The sequence below is a fragment of the Vicugna pacos genome, chromosome 12 (genome assembly GCF_048564905.1).
Source record: "Vicugna pacos chromosome 12, VicPac4, whole genome shotgun sequence".
NCBI classification, from domain to species: Eukaryota; Metazoa; Chordata; class Mammalia; order Artiodactyla; family Camelidae; genus Vicugna; species Vicugna pacos.
Genome location: NC_132998.1, coordinates 33,474,256 through 33,491,284, shown reverse-complemented (window position 1 = coordinate 33,491,284; position 17,029 = coordinate 33,474,256). Strand labels below are relative to the sequence as shown.

Genomic DNA, 17,029 nt, shown 5'->3' with positions numbered 1-17,029 from the left:
ATATGGCAAGTCTATTCCTAGTCTTTTGAGGAATCTCCACACTGTTTTCCATAGTGGCTGCACCAAACTGCATGGCTGTTTCTTAAGTAACTTTTAATTCAAAATAATCACTGAACCATTGAGGCATATTTTGGGGTGGCCGGTCCCAGGCCCCCACGGGACCAAGTAAAGGGCCCTCTTCTGATGCTCCGTAGCAGCCAGTACTGTGGCACCGGCTTTTGAGAAAAGAGCTTTGTTGCAAGTTTAACCTGCAAGGAGAGAGGAGGCGAGGTTCAAACCTGTCTCCCCGCTCTGGGGTTCTATCAAGTTTTCATGAGTTAGCGGAGGAGGGTTGGTATTCGGAAGCGTTGGTGGGGCAGGTCTGCATTGGAGGGTTTGGAACCTGGCCCTTTACGGTAATTCCACATCTTCCTGGACAGCAGACCTTTTGCTTCTGAAAGGGTTCTGGCCTTCAGGTTCTGGTCGCGTTTCCATCCCTTGGTTCCGCAGGGGGAGAAACTTTGGTTCTAGGTGTTATTTCAGATCAAATTGTTCTCCTCCGAGTGTGTTTAGGCTACATGATACAGTTTTATTCTGTTGTCTCCGAAAAACAACTCAGTATCATGTTAGCAACAGGGTAGGGCCAGGTTGGGGTTGGCTCTGCAGTCACATTTCTATATGCCATCCACAGAGTTCTTTCCTCATCAATATATTTCAGTTTTTGTTGGCTCCTCTCTACATCCCCGTATTTACCCTAGTAAGCACTTAATGTATGAATACATTTTAACTAATGTGTCTAGATAGAGGCCTCATGGTCTAACACCATCACCAACAAAAGTCTTCCTTCTAGTTTCTCAGAGTTGGTAATTCCCCCCAAACTGATTGCCTTTGGAAGACAAGGAATGAGAGGCAGGTGCCCTCCTAAGAGCTCTCCTGATTAAGAGATGAGGGCTTTGCAATCGAAACTGATTTCTTTTTCCAAACGAGGCTGAATTCTGTCTCTGTTGCCTTTGGACCTCTCCCTCATCCCTTTAAATGTCACATCTGCCTGCATCCCTCACTATGTTTTGCGTAGGTCAGGATGCTTCCCCAGCTCAGCTGAGAAGGGATGAAGTCTTGGGCACCGAGGATTCATCATCTTTATAGATGTTACATGTGCTCAGTGTTAGAAAGAAAAGCCACAAAACACTGCATTTAAAGAAGGGTCTGTGAAATCCCCTGATCCCAGGAATTTAGCCCTCAGAAATATTTAATGCCATCCGGGGGCTTCTTGAGTGGCATCAGAGATGGGTGACTACTAACTAGTTGGTAAACACCACTTGCTCATGGTTGTGTGGCTGCTGTGAGGTTATTATTTTCTTTTCACTCCTGGGTGTAAATGCCCATCAGGTATGCATGTCCAATGCCTTGGACGCTGATGGGAGATCCATCTCAATTACTGAATAGGAGGTTGAGCAGCAATTTTGCCTCTTAACCAGCAGCTGAGTATTGCAGAACCTACGCAATGCTCCACGTCTAGTGTGTGTTATTACTGGAGAAAAGTTAGCCTTGAATCTTTGTCTACTCCCCCCTGAAACTTGTAATTGGTGTGTTGCATTTAAATCATAGTCTAAGTTTTGTTTGCTGTTAACTCTCCCAGGATATCTATTTGGAGCAGGAATGGCAAGAATAAGAGGCGAGTGTTTTGCCTAGAGAAATAATCTAAGAACCCAAACAGAATCCTTTCCAGAGGCAAGAAAATTGACAGAAAATGATGGGTGAAACACAGCTTGCTGTCAGAGTAATCATCTTTAGTTGTGGGAAGGGCGGGGGGTGGAGGGTGAGAATGATCACCATTAAATGAAACAGGTATCACGGGGAAGGCATTTCTGGGAGCACATTTTGATGGAGATGCCTCATCAGCTGCCAAATCTCTCGGCAGCTTGGCGTAGATCGTTCTGCAAATGGCCACGGAGGCCTGGATTTCATCACTTCACATTTGCACCTTGCAGCTTTTAAGGGCCATTAGGACCTAAATACTGCCCCATCAAAGCTCTATCTGAGAGGAGTTGTTGCTGGCAGCCACATAGCCCGTGGAATCTCAGCCTCCGACATTCTTAATAGGTAAACACTTTTGCTTATGAGAGAGAATGATGATCTGAAAATGCTGACGCTCTCATACTCTGTCGGCCTCCGCGAGCAGGTGGAAATGTGACATCAACGCCCATCACAGCCTTATGAGAGCGTCGCTGTCCGGAGGGGTGGGCTGGAACATCAGAGACCTCACCTTTTGAAAAGCTTGCATAATGTGAGACATTAAGATTAAGGCTGGTGTTTACTGTTCCGTTCTTACACAGATATTCCCAGATTTACAGGGAGGTATTATTTCCCTTGAAAATGCTTTCTGTTTCTGCCAGTTACTGAATGCAATCAGATAGCTTTGCGTGGGCTAGCATACCAATTAGAGGCCTTGTCTGGGTTACGTGTGATGCCTTCCCTCTGAAACTCAATAGCACGTCTGCACGTAAACAGATACAGAGAAGAGAAAGCCCAATTCTCATAAAAAGCCTGGAGACTATATCTGTTCTTAAAACTACATGTGTATGTAGGCTCAAGGTAGAAGGCAAAATAGCCATAAAGTGTGGTGAATACAAGAAGATTAATGAGGGAAAGAATCTGACAAAAATATTTAATTAGAATGCAATGGCCTGGCCCTATTATCTTGTATTATTATACATCTTGTCACTAACCAAACCTGTAGCTAAACTGCGGGCATTTGTCTTCATTATGTAGTAAAACAGTATAATGAGCAGGTTCCAAACAACGAATAACAGCCCTGTAATCATCACAAACCTGGAGAATGGTAAACGTTACTACTTCGATTACACGGGCTCTGGCAGCGACAGCCCAGCCCTGCTCTAAGAGAGGAAGCAAGAAGAATTCTTCTGTGTTGAAAACTGTGGGTAGGGACGTAAAACCAAGGTGACTTCTACTGTGATAGCCAGTGAACTTGGCATCCAGAGGCCCAGAGGCCTGGCTCTGCAGTAAACTTACCAGGAGAGTTTTCTGGATTGCAGTTTCCTTATCTGTCAGACGTGATGGATGTGCATCATCTCGAAGGTCCCTTCTGGTGCTAATATTCTGTGTTCAAGAAAATGATAGGAATTGTTAATTCTTGTTGGGGTCTAGTGTAACTGATAGGCAGGAAGCCATTCTTCATTCATTCATTTGTTCATTCACTACACATTTATTGAATGTTAAATAGAATGCCAGCTGCTACTTCAAGTATGTACGATCCAGAGATGAAATTTCTGCCCCTAACCTAGTTCTGTGGTTTTCAGTTCTAACTGCACGTTAGATCAACTGGAGAAATGCAGGAAAACTCTGATGCCTGGGCCCTAGCCCCAGAGAGTCTCATTGAACTGGTTTGCAGTAGGGCTCCATCTAAAGTATGGTCTGGCTGGAGAAACTCCTGATCTGGAGGAAGATGCAGAAATTACAGCACATTACATCATAGTGTTAAGGATGGTGTCTCTGAAAGAAACACCTTCCACTCACTGAGAGAATCAAGGGTCCAGAGGAAGTTCTCTGCAAGAAGTAATGTCTGAGGTCAAGTTTAGAAGGTGAGCAAGAACAACGCTGGCTGAGAGGTGTTGGACTCAGGGCGGGTTGCCCCCAAACATGCCACAGTGACACACTGATGATTCTGAATGGAAGTTACTTAAGACACAGCTAATGCAGGAGGATCACTCTGACCCTCATTTCTCTCTCCCCAAAAGCAGGAGACAAACTTCCCATGTGAAAAGTGCACTCCCAGTATCTGGAGGTAGAAAGTCACCCTTACTGCCAGAGATGGGAATCCAGGGCCCAGCAGCCTGCATAAACAAACCTGTTACTTCTTTAATTTACTATCCCAAGCCCAGACTTCTTCACTAATTGACCACACAGAACCTGAGTTTCTTCATCCTGTCAATCCCTCACAAATATGTTGCTTTTTTGTCTAAAAGTATACACACTGCCTGCTTTGGTCGCTTCTTGTGCCTCTATGCACAAGAATTAAAATTTGTCTTTTTTCTCCTGTTAATCTGTCTTGTGCACACAAGTCCAGCCACAAGTGGAGTACAGGGGGAAATTCCCCTCCCCCACAGAGAGGAAGTACATGTACTCCCGGAAGAGACGGATGCTGAGACATCAGACACGCAGCGAATCTCAAGATTGGCCCAGAATCTCAAGACGTTCAGTATGGCCAGAGCCAGGAGAAAGCTGGCCAGATGAGGTTCAGGAACAAAGCCTTTGGTATAAAAACTGTTCCCCAGTAACCGTTTGTTTTAAGGGGGTGCCCATAGCTACCCAATTAGCAACCACATTCCCCAGCTCCCCTGCAGCAACTACGTATGGCCACAGAAGTGCGTTCTAGCCGACAGGACTGTGAACAGAAATGATGTGAACAACCTCTAGGTCTCATCCTCAGGGAAACAATTTGCTTGCTTCCCGATCCTCCTTCTCTCTGTCTATGAGCTAAAACGCAAAAGTAATGCTTCAACCGTGTTGGTCAACAGCATCCGAGGGAATGAGAGGTAACAAATCAGAAGAAATCCCTTCTCTAAATGATAACTGGATCATCCACTAGCTTGGATGTATACTCTAGGGAGAAATAAAGCTTTTCTTTTTTTTTTAAAACAAATATTTTTATTACAAAATAGTCCATTCAGAAATTCTAAGCTGCCTGCAAGCTTCCTTAGTTTTAGGTTTATGGCATTTCACTCGAGTCCAGAGCATAGCTGATTCCATGTATGTAGGGAGAGCATCTGTGGCCCCCAGGGGTTCAGGTGTGCAGGGCCGTCCCACAGGGTCCCCCTTGTCTGCCTGCAGCAGGTGCCACTCGGTGAGGAGCTCTGAGGACACCTCAGCGTACAGATGTCCAGGCCCCAGCTGCCATCCTCCTCTGGAACTTCGTGCTCTGGTGCAAGGACTCTGGTGTGGACCGTCAGGTGCCTCTCCCCATCCGAGGTCTGAAAGGCTACGTACTTCCTGAGGTTGTTGTCCAGGTCATGGTAGGTAATTGTCTGGTTTACCTGGATGCTGGGAGGGGCTGCCAAAACAAAACAGAGCCTTCCTCTTGTGTTTCCCCAGAATCCTGAATAACAGGAGTATCTCCTCCGTCATCTGATCCATGCTCATGGCTGTCTCAGGCAGTGATCTTCTAGCTCTCCAGAAGCCCTCCTCCCGGGCTTGGGAACATTCATGGATCGTCTGCCCTGCCTCCTTGCCAGCGCAGTGTTTGGGAGGCAGAGTCTCTGCCGCTAAGAGTCAGTTGAACAGGAATTCTCGCTGCTGAGATGATTCTCGGCTTGAGGGACCCCGTGGGCTCGGGGACCCATCTTGATCCCGCAGGTGGCCGAACCGCGATGTCAGTCCTTGCCTGAGTCCAGCGCGTCCTCCATCTCCAGGGCTGCCTGATGTCACTCGAAATAAAGCTTGCATTTTGCTCGGGCGATTGTTGGATATTCTTTGTAACAGCAGTGTATAGACTGTTCTCTAATTACTATACCACTCAAAGGTTACTTTCTGGTGAAGAAAAACATCTCTTTAGAGGGTTGGCTTTTATAGACATCTCTTTTTGTGAAATTCTGCTGTAGAAAGTATAACATGGGATTTTTACAAAAATCTTATTTTTCAAAAGGAAGACATTTTCTGAATGATAATTTGGTGGGGGGGCCGATATAGCTCAAGTGGTAAAGTCCATGCTTAGCATGCACAAGGTCCTGGGTTTAATCCCCAGTATCTCCTCTAAAAATAAATCAATAAGCCAAATTCCTTCTCTTCTATCCTCCCCCCAAAAAATTAAAAATTGTTTTTCACAGATTACTCCTTGCTCTCAATGTAGTCTTAGTGTATCTAACATATCTTGGTTTTTCTAAGTATCTCAAGATTATGCAAAAATGTTCTTCATTCAACTACCCCGTCTGTCTTTGGTTGATTAAGGCCCATTGTAATTCCAAAGATCTGTATTATTAGAATGGGCCTGGAATTGGCCTTTTGTTTAATATTCTGGAATATGATTTTAGTGTGCAATTCCCAGCCTTTATGGTAGTACAAGCTCTCAGACACTTTGTTGGGTTTTGATTGAGAATATTTGCAGAAGCAATTTCCAGGGGAACACTTAGGTGATACACCTCAGGAGGCTGCAGGGCTAGCTGCAATCTCAGGTCCCCAGGGAAAGGAAACCACCAGTGGAAACATGACTATTACTGGGGAAACAGATCTTCCTGACAGGACATAAATCAGAAGTTCTGACCAGCCATGGCCATGAAAATGCCCTTGGTTGTCCTTTGAGAGCAGAGGTGTTAACACCATCAGTTCAAGAGAGCAAAGGAAACTGGTTTGAATGCCAGGGACCTCCCTTCTGCTTCACTCTAGATCGTTCACAGACCTGCCTGCAAACACAGGCAACGGGGGGGAGTGGTTCCAGTGTGCTGTGGGGGGAGTCCATCCAGTTGGGTTCTGTCCTCCCAACTGGGGGTGGTTTCCACCATCATTTTCCCGAGCGGAGTGCCTTCATTCAGTCTTGCCCCTAGGACTCTAGATGGGCTGGGGGCCCTCTCCCTCCATCTCTAAGGCTCCTATTCTTTCAGGCTCTCTTGCTGCTGCCTTGGTTGATATTCCCATAACTGTTTACATTATTTAAAACACTTAAGGCAGCAATAGAGAACAAGAGAATATTAAATGGAGTTAAGGAGTGTCAAAAAAAAAAAAGATGGGAAAGAATGGTCTTGAAAATTGAAGAGAAACTTCATGAAACTTCGAATACTCTTCAATTTTGTCAAGAGCTGACCCTGGGCCTAGATATCTGTGATCCGTAGCCAGAGCTGGGTGGGTTTAGGTGGTCTGTGGGCCAGTGACTGCAAAGATGGTACTAGCCTACGAAAAAACCCTCTAAGGGGTTGGGATTCTTGGTCACTAGTCCTCTTTCTCTGAATTTCTTGAGAAATGAAGAGGCAAGATATTGAAATGTGAAGAGGATAATAAAAATTTGGCTTTTGGTCCCAGCTTTCCCATTTACTAGCTGGGTGATCTCAGATAAGTAGCTTAACCTCTCTGAGCCTCAGTTTACTTAATGGTAAACAAGGGAACACAAACTCCTACTCACACCCTACCACGAGTCTCACTGAGATAAGGAGGTTCAATTGGCAGTACTGAAGCAGCATGCAGAGGTGATCAACAGGTGCTTTATCTCATCTCTTCTGAGCATCAGTCTCATCTGTGCCAAACGTTGGAAGGACTGCTCGCCGTGTCTCTTACAGGGCTGTTAGGATCCATCATCAGACAACGTACATGGAAGGACCACTGTACTTTGTATAGTGCTGTATAATGTCAGAAAGAATTGTTATTGTTGCTTTGCTAATTATTGTTATGATTCTTGTAATGATTATTTATGAGGACCTGAAACTTAATGTTCTGTTTTTAAAAGGCTAATGATCCTTTGTCTAAGAAATGAAGATACCTGGTTCACAGGCAATGCATGTCACCCCTGGCAGCTGTCTACCCACACTTGAGAGAAGGAAGAAAGCCAGTGTGAGAGAAAGTCTTGGCAGTGCCCTGGGAAGCAGAGTGAAGGGAGACTTAAGATGGGATCTAGTTTTTGCATTGCAGCCTCTGGCTTTCAGATGACAGGAGAAAGCTCAGAGCTGCTTTGCTGAAACAGGGTGATGGTTAAATCACAATACAGTGCCAATCTTATACGACGGTAGGTGAACTTCTACCCTATCTCAAAACTCAGCCCAAGCATCACCTATTTTACATGGGCTTGGTCTCTGTGCTCCCATAGCACCCACACCTACCTATTTGAGCAGCTATCACACTACATTATATTCCAGCCATTCATCCGTCATCCCTCCATCCATCCATCCTTCAATAATTATGGCATGTCTCTCATGGGCTGGGCACTGTATTAAGTACTGACGTCATACAGTTGGTTCATTCACCTATTTCTTCCACTAGACTGAGAGTTCTGTAAGCCTTTTAAATTAGTGCCTATATCCTTGAGGCTTGGCCTAAGGCCTGGTACATAATAGACACTCAGGAGACAGTGTATGTGGTGACTGAGAGCATGCCAAGCCCTGTGCAAATTGCTTAAGCCTTAACTCTCATTGTCTTCATCTGTTATAATAATACTTGCCTCTATGTTTACTCTAAGGATAAAAATTAGATACATGAAACACTAAGGAAGGTACCTAGGATCTACTAAGGGCTGTATAAATGATAGCATAATCGTAGGAAATGACTTAGGCCTACACTCTTCAGCATAGGGGACGGGACTGCCATAGTGATGGGGAAATTCATGCTTCCTATCCCCGCTTCTGTCGTCCCTCCCCTCTGGCCCCCATCACCAATGCCCTTGTGACCACTGCACATCCAGCAGCATCTTCTGGGCCCCTCTTGCTCGGAGGCTCACTGGGGTATAGAATTTGCTAAGATCTCTGACAGGTCTTCCCAGCACCAGGTGTCATCTGTTCCAATTTTTAGCAACTTTGTCCCTCTTTCTGTTCTCACATCAAGGAGCATCCCAAGGGGCCAAACTCATATCCAAGCACAAAACCCTTCACTTTAGAAGCAATACTGAAACTGTCTGGCCACGAACAATGTCCCTTTCCCCAGGATTAATGTTCCTTTTTATAACTGCTGATCAAATTAAGACTACAATGTGAGCAAAAGCAGACAATGGCAGAAAAGAAGCTACAGAGTACAGAGAATTCTTCCCGCCCCCTCCACAGCCAACCACACAAGGCTAGAAGCTAAAATAAAATTAAAGGGAAAGAGAAAGAAAGGGACCAAACTGATTAGGTGCTGGTATGCAGTTTAGAAAATCGGTTTAACTGAAGTTAAAAAAAAAAAAGTGCTGTGGTGGTTCCTGTGATTAGATTTAAAAATTCATCTCCTTGGATAAAATGCACTTTGTCACTCTGCTGCCCTCTGTCCTGCCTCCAAGTCATCCTGATGTTAAGTCAATGGCCTCTGGGTTGTGTTTCCTGTCTCCACAGCCAGTCACTGTGATGCTCAGCTAGTGACAGTCACCAAGAAGAATCTTCATCAAAAAAATGGGTTTAGAGTCAGTTAAACCTGGGTTCATTTCCAGATCCATGCTCTTTGAGTTAAGTAGCTTTGAGCAAGTTTTTGAACTTCTCTGAGCATGCTTCTCCATCTGTAAAATGGGTACAATAGCACCGAGCTTACAAGGTGGCTACGAGGATTGCATAGGATATGTAAATGCTCAGCATACAGTAGGGGCTCCACAAGTGACAGCTCTTTCCTCTTTGACACCTAAAGATGTTACTTTTGTTTTTGTTTTGATCTCCTTTAAAATGAAAATCACTATTAAAGGTGTAAATTTTTAAGCTATTATCAGTTATCTGCTCCCCTTCTCTAAGAGTTTCAGGGTTTTTTATTTTAGGCTTTTATATTTTAGGTTTTTATAGAGGAGATGGAGGGCAGACATAACGTGACAGACACAGAGTAACCAGGGGATCCAGGGGAGAAGGCAACTCTGGGGTGTGGAAGGATGACAGAACCAGGAGACCAGGAGCGCAAGACAACCATACCTCTTTTAAAAATGTATCATTGCCTGCTCTTCCCCCTCTCCTTCTTCCTCCCTCCCTCCCTTCTTCCCTCCCTCCTTCTTCCTCTTTCTTTTCTTTCTTCCTTTTTCCTTCCTTCTTCGTTTCCTTCCTTTTTTCTTTCTTTCTTTCTTTCTTTCTTTCTTTCTTTCTTTCTTTCTTTCTTTCTTTCTTTCTTTCTTTCTTTCTTTCTTCCTTCCTTCCTTCCTTCCTTCCTTCCTTTCTCTTCCTTTCTTCCTTTCTTTCCTTTCTTCCTTTCTTTTTCTTTCTTTTCTTTCTCTTCTTCCTTTCTTTTCTTTCTCTTTCTCTCTCTCCCTCCCTTTTTCTTTCTCTCTCTCTCTTTCTCCCTCCCTCATTCCCTCCCTCTCTCTCTCTTAAAATGCACCACAGTGAGGGGCTGCAGGGCTCTGAGTCCAGGTCCAGATCTCATGTCCTTTGCCAAGAGCCTGAGGCAGGGTTATCCCCTAAAACCACAGGCCTGGAGATTGGAACGTGTGCTCCTCCAATGATAATGAAAGTTCTGTGACTGAAAGAGTAGAAATGGTGAAAACAGGAGATGTTCACTGCAGCATTCCAGGAGGTAAGTATCATTGTCCTTGTTTTATAGATGAAGGGCTTGGGGGTTAAAGAGACTGAGTGACCTGCTCAAGGTCACAGAGCTGGCGAATGACAGAGCCAGGACCTGAGTGGACTTCTGCCAGTCTGAGGGCTTCTACTCTTATCCAGGGCTATGCTGCATAAACCAGAGGATGACATTGAGTGAAGTAGTTGGGTATTAGATGGTCCCTAGATTGAGAAAACTCGTTGTTTGTCTTAAAAACAATAGAAAATGCATGTTCCTTCCCTGTTGACTATGTTCCATCCATCTCTCTTATTTCTTCCTTCTGGATGAATAATGGCTCTTCCTACCTACACTCCTGGAAAGGCAGAGCCTCTGCATAACTAAGTTCTTATTAGTAACTTTGGGGATGCATTTAATCTGCTTCCAGCTTTACAAAAAAGGGGAGCAGGAAATTCTTCTCAGCAATGTCAGCGTCGTCACACTGAAATGTGTGGAAATCTAAGTGTGGCAGCTAGGGGTCCCATTGGGATAGATTTAAAAAAAATTATTTCTACATTTGGTTAAGGTCAGTGTATTCATTTCACAGTAGGGAAGGAGGAATTTTGACATTTTTCTAAGGGTGATTGATTGGTTTGTGTCCATTTGTGAGACTCAACATGGCAAGGGGCCATGGCTAATGGAAGAGGAGGGGGAAAAAAAAACCCAAACAACTACTTTTGTCAGAAATCTGCCTATCACCATTTTGGAAGCTGTCCAGAAATGTTGAACACGGACATAGATCTGAGCAGAAGATAGAAAATGTTCAACACACACATTAATTAAAGTACAAAGGAAAGCTTATTGACAAGGATTTCATTTGAAATATGCATCCCAGCTGCCCTGAGAAAGAGTTACCCATTTCCCCCAAGCTCCCTGCTTTTTGCTGACAAGCCTGTGTTCCTTACCCAAAAGCATTAGAAAAGAATAAAATTCTCCCCAAAGGGAACTTCTGCCTGGAAGGTGCCTCTTGCCCACACTTCATGGACTCCATTTAAGGTTCAGCTTATGTGGAGCTTCCTGGGGTGGGGGCGTGGAGTCTTCCTGAGTCCCCAGATTAACTCCGTAAAGCCTGACCTTTGACCTCCATATGACTATAATCAGAGCATCTGTAACTCCTCCCTCAGTCAGTCCTCCTGGCTAAACTCTGAGTTTGAGGAGTTGTCGGGGCTAAGGGCATGTGTATCTGCGCATCATTGTATCTCATGTGCCAAGCACAGGACATGATATTTCTAGCAGGCATTACCAAATATTTGCCAAATAAATGAATGAATGGCTTTTAAACCATTTCAATCTCTGCCTTTTCAGCTGGAGCATAGAGTCATGCTTTCATTTCAGAGAGATCTGCCCTGGTTGATATTACTCAACCACACTCTGGTGCCATGATGAAGAAGTGGGCCCGTATTAAGTAGACATAAGTTTTGGAGAGCCCATAGAACCTTGAGTAAACCATTACATGAATGCTTCTTGTTCAGTTAGGTCATTGTTAAAGAATAAGCAGAAGTAATGAGAGTGATGAGGTTGGCATGGTGTGTTGTATCACTGCTCTGAACATTGATTCCTTTCATTCTCACCAAGGATGAGAGCAGATAATGATCTAATTATGCTTATAGTTTATTGATAGGGAGTCATGAACATTTTTTTTTCAGTTTAAGAAAAAGTCCCAATCAACACAGCTTTTATCGTATCCTTAAGATATCACTAATGAATCTGAAGAGTCATCTGGTATCTTGCTCTTTCTGTACCTGGACAACTTAGATATTATTCTTCAGCCTGCTGAACTGTTCCTTTTTCAGAAACATAGGTACCATCCAAAATTTTTCTGATATCCTTGTTTTTAATTGTCGTGGCTTGCTGAATCAAAGCAGCTGAATTTGATGCCAGTTCAATGCCATTTCCCTCAAGAACTAACTCATCTTTCTGAGCTTGAGAAACTGAACAAGCAACACCCAGCCTCATCCGAACCCTGCGTATGTATTTTTCACCCAAGAAATTTCAGATTCCAACAAGCGAACCATTCTCCTGAATAACAATGTTAATGGGGAAGTGTGCATACACAGACCTCATCTTGTGACGGAAGCCCAGTGTAACACCCTTGATCCTATTCTGTACGTGACTATGGATAGTGCAAACAGTAGCCAGGTCTTTTCTATTTCCCCACCACTTGCCAACCCAGAGCCTCTTCTTTTTCTTTCCAAGGAGACTGAGTTCTACCTTGATGTAATTGAAGTCCCTCTGCAGGGTGCCTCTGGGGCCCTTCACAGTAACTGTGCGTCCCTTCAGAGTGATGTTGACATTTTTTGGAATGTCAACAGTCTGATTGCTGAGAATGGTCTTCATTCTTGCAGTAGATGTAGCAAAGAGGGGAGTCATGAACATTTAACTGGAAAGCATTTCTCGATAAAAGCAGGATATCTGTTCCTTGGTGATTGGTCACATTTTTCTGTGATGACCTCACCTACTGTATAACCACACTGAAGCTTCCCTATTGACTCCGGGACTTCTGATTCCTGTGCATTCATGAGCATCAGGCTTTGTTTTCAGGCATGTGAAGTCAGAGACCACGGGAATGTCAACCCTGGTCACCTAAGAATCCTAGAGCTGATCATTCTGATGGTGATGGCCTCAAGCTGGGGCATGCCATGATGCCAGTGATATTCCCACAGGGCCTGGCGGTGAAAGTCACATGGTTCCATTGACTCCACAGACAGTTCCTGGAATAGTTAATAAGTTACTCTGTTCAGGGAGTCCCTGGGGTCAATAATACCTAAAAAGGTAACCTCAAATGGCTTCTTTTCTGTTTGGGGGCTTAGCTCACATGCTATTACAAAGGGACAAAATGATTAACTCGTGGATGTTCCCAGCTTGTCCCCTTTCCACTCCCTGAAAGAATTCCAGTTTTATGGTCAGTCTTTTCCCCTTCTCTGTACTAAAAATTATCAGGGTGGTTCTTAGGGTTTCCACGTTGCAGAATCTGAAGGGTAGGGTAGAGTACAAAACACTTAATCCAGGAGGTGGTTTATGGCAGCAAAGTGGGCCTGACCCAAGTGCACTCCTCTGAGGCCAGGCAAGGAGTTGAAGGGGAAGGAGTGTGGTGAGAAGGGGGCACAGTCGCCCATTCACACCTGCCGTACAGCTTAGGATAAAGGCGCAAAGAGAGATGAAATGGTACAATGAGGAAATGGGTTAAAAATTCCCAGATATTGTAAGACACTAGAAAAGTAAGTGATGACTAAGGTCACTAACAACAGTTTCCATGAATTATGTACAGCAGCCTGCTATGTGATCTTCGAGAGGCTCAAGGGTGACAGGAAATTCTGTTTAGACCACATTTCTTTACTGAGTTCTACAAGTAGGTCAAGACCCAAACACACAGACCTGGCCGAAGCACAACATTCCACATGTGTCACCAAGACAAATAGGCTTCCTCCACACTTTGTTTCAGGCCCCATCTTAAAGATCCTTTCTTTGGTTTTAATATCTTCTGATCCATGTCCCTTCTTCCAACTCTTCACATTTGAACCAACCTTAGGATTCACTGCTAGACTAAGCTGACTGTGGAATCTACTCTGGGGGTGAGTGTCCATCTGTGAACCTTCTCTTACTCCTGGTGATATAGTTAGTAAGATGTAAACAAGACTTGTCACATAGGGTCAGGCTGCTGCTGACTGGCTGAGGGATCTGTTTCCGACCTGGTCCTCAGAGCTGAGTTGAAAAAGCACACGGATCTCATTCCTGATGGTTGCTTCCAATGACCCTCATGGGTTTGCCTCAATGACCCTTTCTGAGGGCTGCCCTCCCTAACATGATCTAAACTTCTGGGGCTGTGTTTTACTCCTCCACCCTGAATCATCAGTTGGAACGAAGTGTACTCCCAATGCACAACACACCTTGTGCCTAGAAAACTAAATTTGCCCTTTTCAAAATTCAAAGGTTAGTTACAAGTTTAGCCAGCCCCACTCCTGTCTTCAATAGCACAGCTCTTTCCCCTTCCTCACACCCTATTTAGTCCTTCAGTTTTCAGACATAAACTTGGAATCTACCACTCCACCTTCTTCCCAGAAGCACTGCCCCAGGCAAAGGGAGAGAGCAAACCAGCCAAGAATCTTCTCTTTCTAAGGTTCAGTGACTAGCACAGTATTTGGCACATACGAGGTGCCCAGTAAATAGTTACAGAATGAACGGTTCTGCTTGGGAGGCCCCTGGGGCTGTGTTCTTGCAGCATTAGGAGGAGTGGAGAGTTATCTAATTAACTGATGTAAATTTCTCAGTAACATTGCATGAGGTTTTACTTATTCAAACAACATGATCTGCCTAGACTTCAGGGCAACACTGGGGTCATAGTCTGATCTTTATACCTCTCTCAGACAGACAAGGAACTTGAGTTTGATAAAGTCAAAGGCTTGGGTTTAAATCTAGTTCTCTCCCATTTCACTTGTGTGAATTTAGGGAAGTGACTCAACCTCACTGACTCTTATCTTGCCCGTCTGAAAAGTGGGATAAGAATGCCTTCCTTGCAGACTTATGATGAGAATGAAATGAGGTAAGAAAGGCCAGCACATGTGAATATTCAGTAAGTGGTCCTTGCTGGTATTGACTGATTCACTGAAGAGTCTATTCTGGAAAATTCAAAGTTTTGAGTAGGTAAGTTAGTATGGACTCACTTTAAGGAGAGACCAAAAAAAAATCTTTTAATTTTTATCGCAAGACTATTGCGCCAACCTCCCTCTGCAGCTCATCTATTCTGTATGGAAAAAGTCTCACTGTTGGAAAATTCAGCCTCACCTTACCTAGGCAAGCACTAATTTCCTCCGTAGAAAATAATTTCTCATAACCCTGGGCATAGTAACTCTTTCTATGCTTGGAGGCCATTAGTCAACATAAAGCTCCACAAAGTGAAATTTTCACTTAATTTAACGGGTTGGTTGTTTTCCTAGGCATAATGGAACTAGGTCTATGGTCACAAGTCCTGCATCCTGGGCCACTGCCCATAGAGGAAAACTATCACTAATTAGCACCTTTGAGGGGCCTGTGGAAGGGCTGCTTTTATTTTCTCCTGCTTTCATCCCTTTGGCAAACAGCCCTGGAAGGCTGGTCTTAAATGCTAATGAAATCGCAGTTTCTGTTGGAAGATGCAATCCCAGAACATTTGAAAGCTCAAAAACTCACTTAACTGTGTGGTGTATTGTTATGTATATTAATATGCTTCTGAGAACTGCTTTTTTTTTTAATATAATTCAATATCTATTTGAAGAGCATTCGTCCAAAAGTAAGGTACCACCTAATATGCTTCTCACTTCCACACCATTAGCAGGGACAGCTCATCCTTATCATCCTTATCCTTTGAGTTTCAAGGTAATTTGGTGATAAGAACTCCATAAATTCATAGGTGGGTAGATGCAAACTGTCTCTCTCTCAAGAGGAATAGAAATATGAATCCCTAAAAGAAAATAATACAATTATTTCAAGCAATGCGCTTTCTTGGAGCTACAGCTTTGATGGAATGCAGCACCATCAAAACTGGAGAACTGAACACCAGAAACAATTAATATAAGAACTGTAACTTTTTTTTAATTTAATTTTTTTATTGAAGTGTAGTTGATTTACAATGTTAATTTCAGGTGTATAGCAAAGTGATTTAGTTATACATGTACATACATATACATGTATATTTCAGATTCTTTTCCATGATAGGTTATTATAAGAAATTGAATATAATTCCCTGTGCTACACAGTAGGTCCTTGTTGTTTCTCTTTCGTATATAGTATATGTATCTGTTAATCTCAAAGTCCTAATTAATCCATCCCCTGCCCTTTCCCCTTTGGTAACCACGGTTTGTTTTCTTTGCCCGTGAGTCTATTTCTGGTTGAAGAGCAACCTTTTGCATTTCGTTTCATCTTCTCCATAAACGAGTCAATGGACATTCTGATCTGAGCAAAAACCTCAGGGCATCAGGCCTAAAGTTTAGGCACCCATCCTAAGACTCCATTTGAGAACAGAAAAATATTTCCCCTAGTTAATAAAGGACTTGGACACTGGCTGAGCCCTCTCCGGAGAGTGAAGTGGTCTCGGCCACTTCTCCATAATGTTTAATTCCACCCTACTGGTCTCTTTTAATTTCACTGTGGCTGTGTCTCCTGCACAGTCTGGCTCCCTCACTTTATCTGTGATTACAACCAGTGTCTGAGGCTTCACTATAGAGTTTCGGGTCTTGACAGTGTTTCCCATCACAGTGTGAGAATTTTCTATTTTCCCAGGCCCTAGAGATCAGCTCTGTCTTTTGTGAGAAGGTGGCTTTCAAAAGAGCGCTGAAGTGGGGAAGAGGCGGAAGCCGCGCATGGGCTGCCAACCGAGGCCTGAGCCCTGCTCTGCTCAGCTCTGGAAGAGCTTGTTTAGAGGGGTTTGGCTTAAGCCAATGGAAATAAAAAGACTTTTCCATTTTACCTGTCCCCGGGAGGGGCCAGAGTTATTCAGAGAGCACAGGAGGCCCTGGCCAAGAGGAAAACCCACAGAACTGATTTGTATGGAGCAGCAGAGTCCCACCACACACAGGCTCCAACAAGGTCAGACAAATAGGGCCCTTCCTCTCCTGGCCCCCTGCTCTTTCTGTGGTTTATTTATATCTTCAATAACACCACCAACAGCTGCTTGAACTCTTCTCTCCTGGAGTCTGCAATGCCAGGAGTTGACTTCTGAGCAACAGCATTTACGTATCAGCCAACAAGACTGTTGTCCAGGTTAAGTAAAGAGAACGTTGTCATGTGTGTCATACAAGAGCAAATCATTATGCAAAATCAATATCACCTTAAACACAAATTACTCCAATTAGGCTGGGACAATGGAGGAACTGATTTGTGA

At 44.0% G+C, this 17,029-nt stretch overlaps 1 long non-coding RNA gene and 2 pseudogenes across 1 annotated transcript in view; all 3 read right to left on the bottom strand.

Annotated features, from left to right (window-relative positions):
* Positions 1-3,018: 3,018 nt before the first annotated feature.
* LOC116282666 (uncharacterized) overlaps positions 3,019-17,029 on the bottom strand; it is a 153,856-nt gene continuing 139,845 nt past the window's right edge. The window contains exons 12-13 of the long non-coding RNA XR_012078492.1: positions 7,128-7,322; positions 3,019-3,099 (exon numbers count right to left, since the gene is read on the bottom strand). This is a non-coding gene — a long non-coding RNA (uncharacterized lncRNA). The remainder of the gene's footprint in view (positions 3,100-7,127; positions 7,323-17,029) is intronic.
* LOC102543590 (intraflagellar transport protein 43 homolog pseudogene) lies at positions 4,651-5,402 on the bottom strand (annotated as a pseudogene).
* On the bottom strand, positions 11,932-12,510 carry LOC102536697 (large ribosomal subunit protein uL6 pseudogene; annotated as a pseudogene).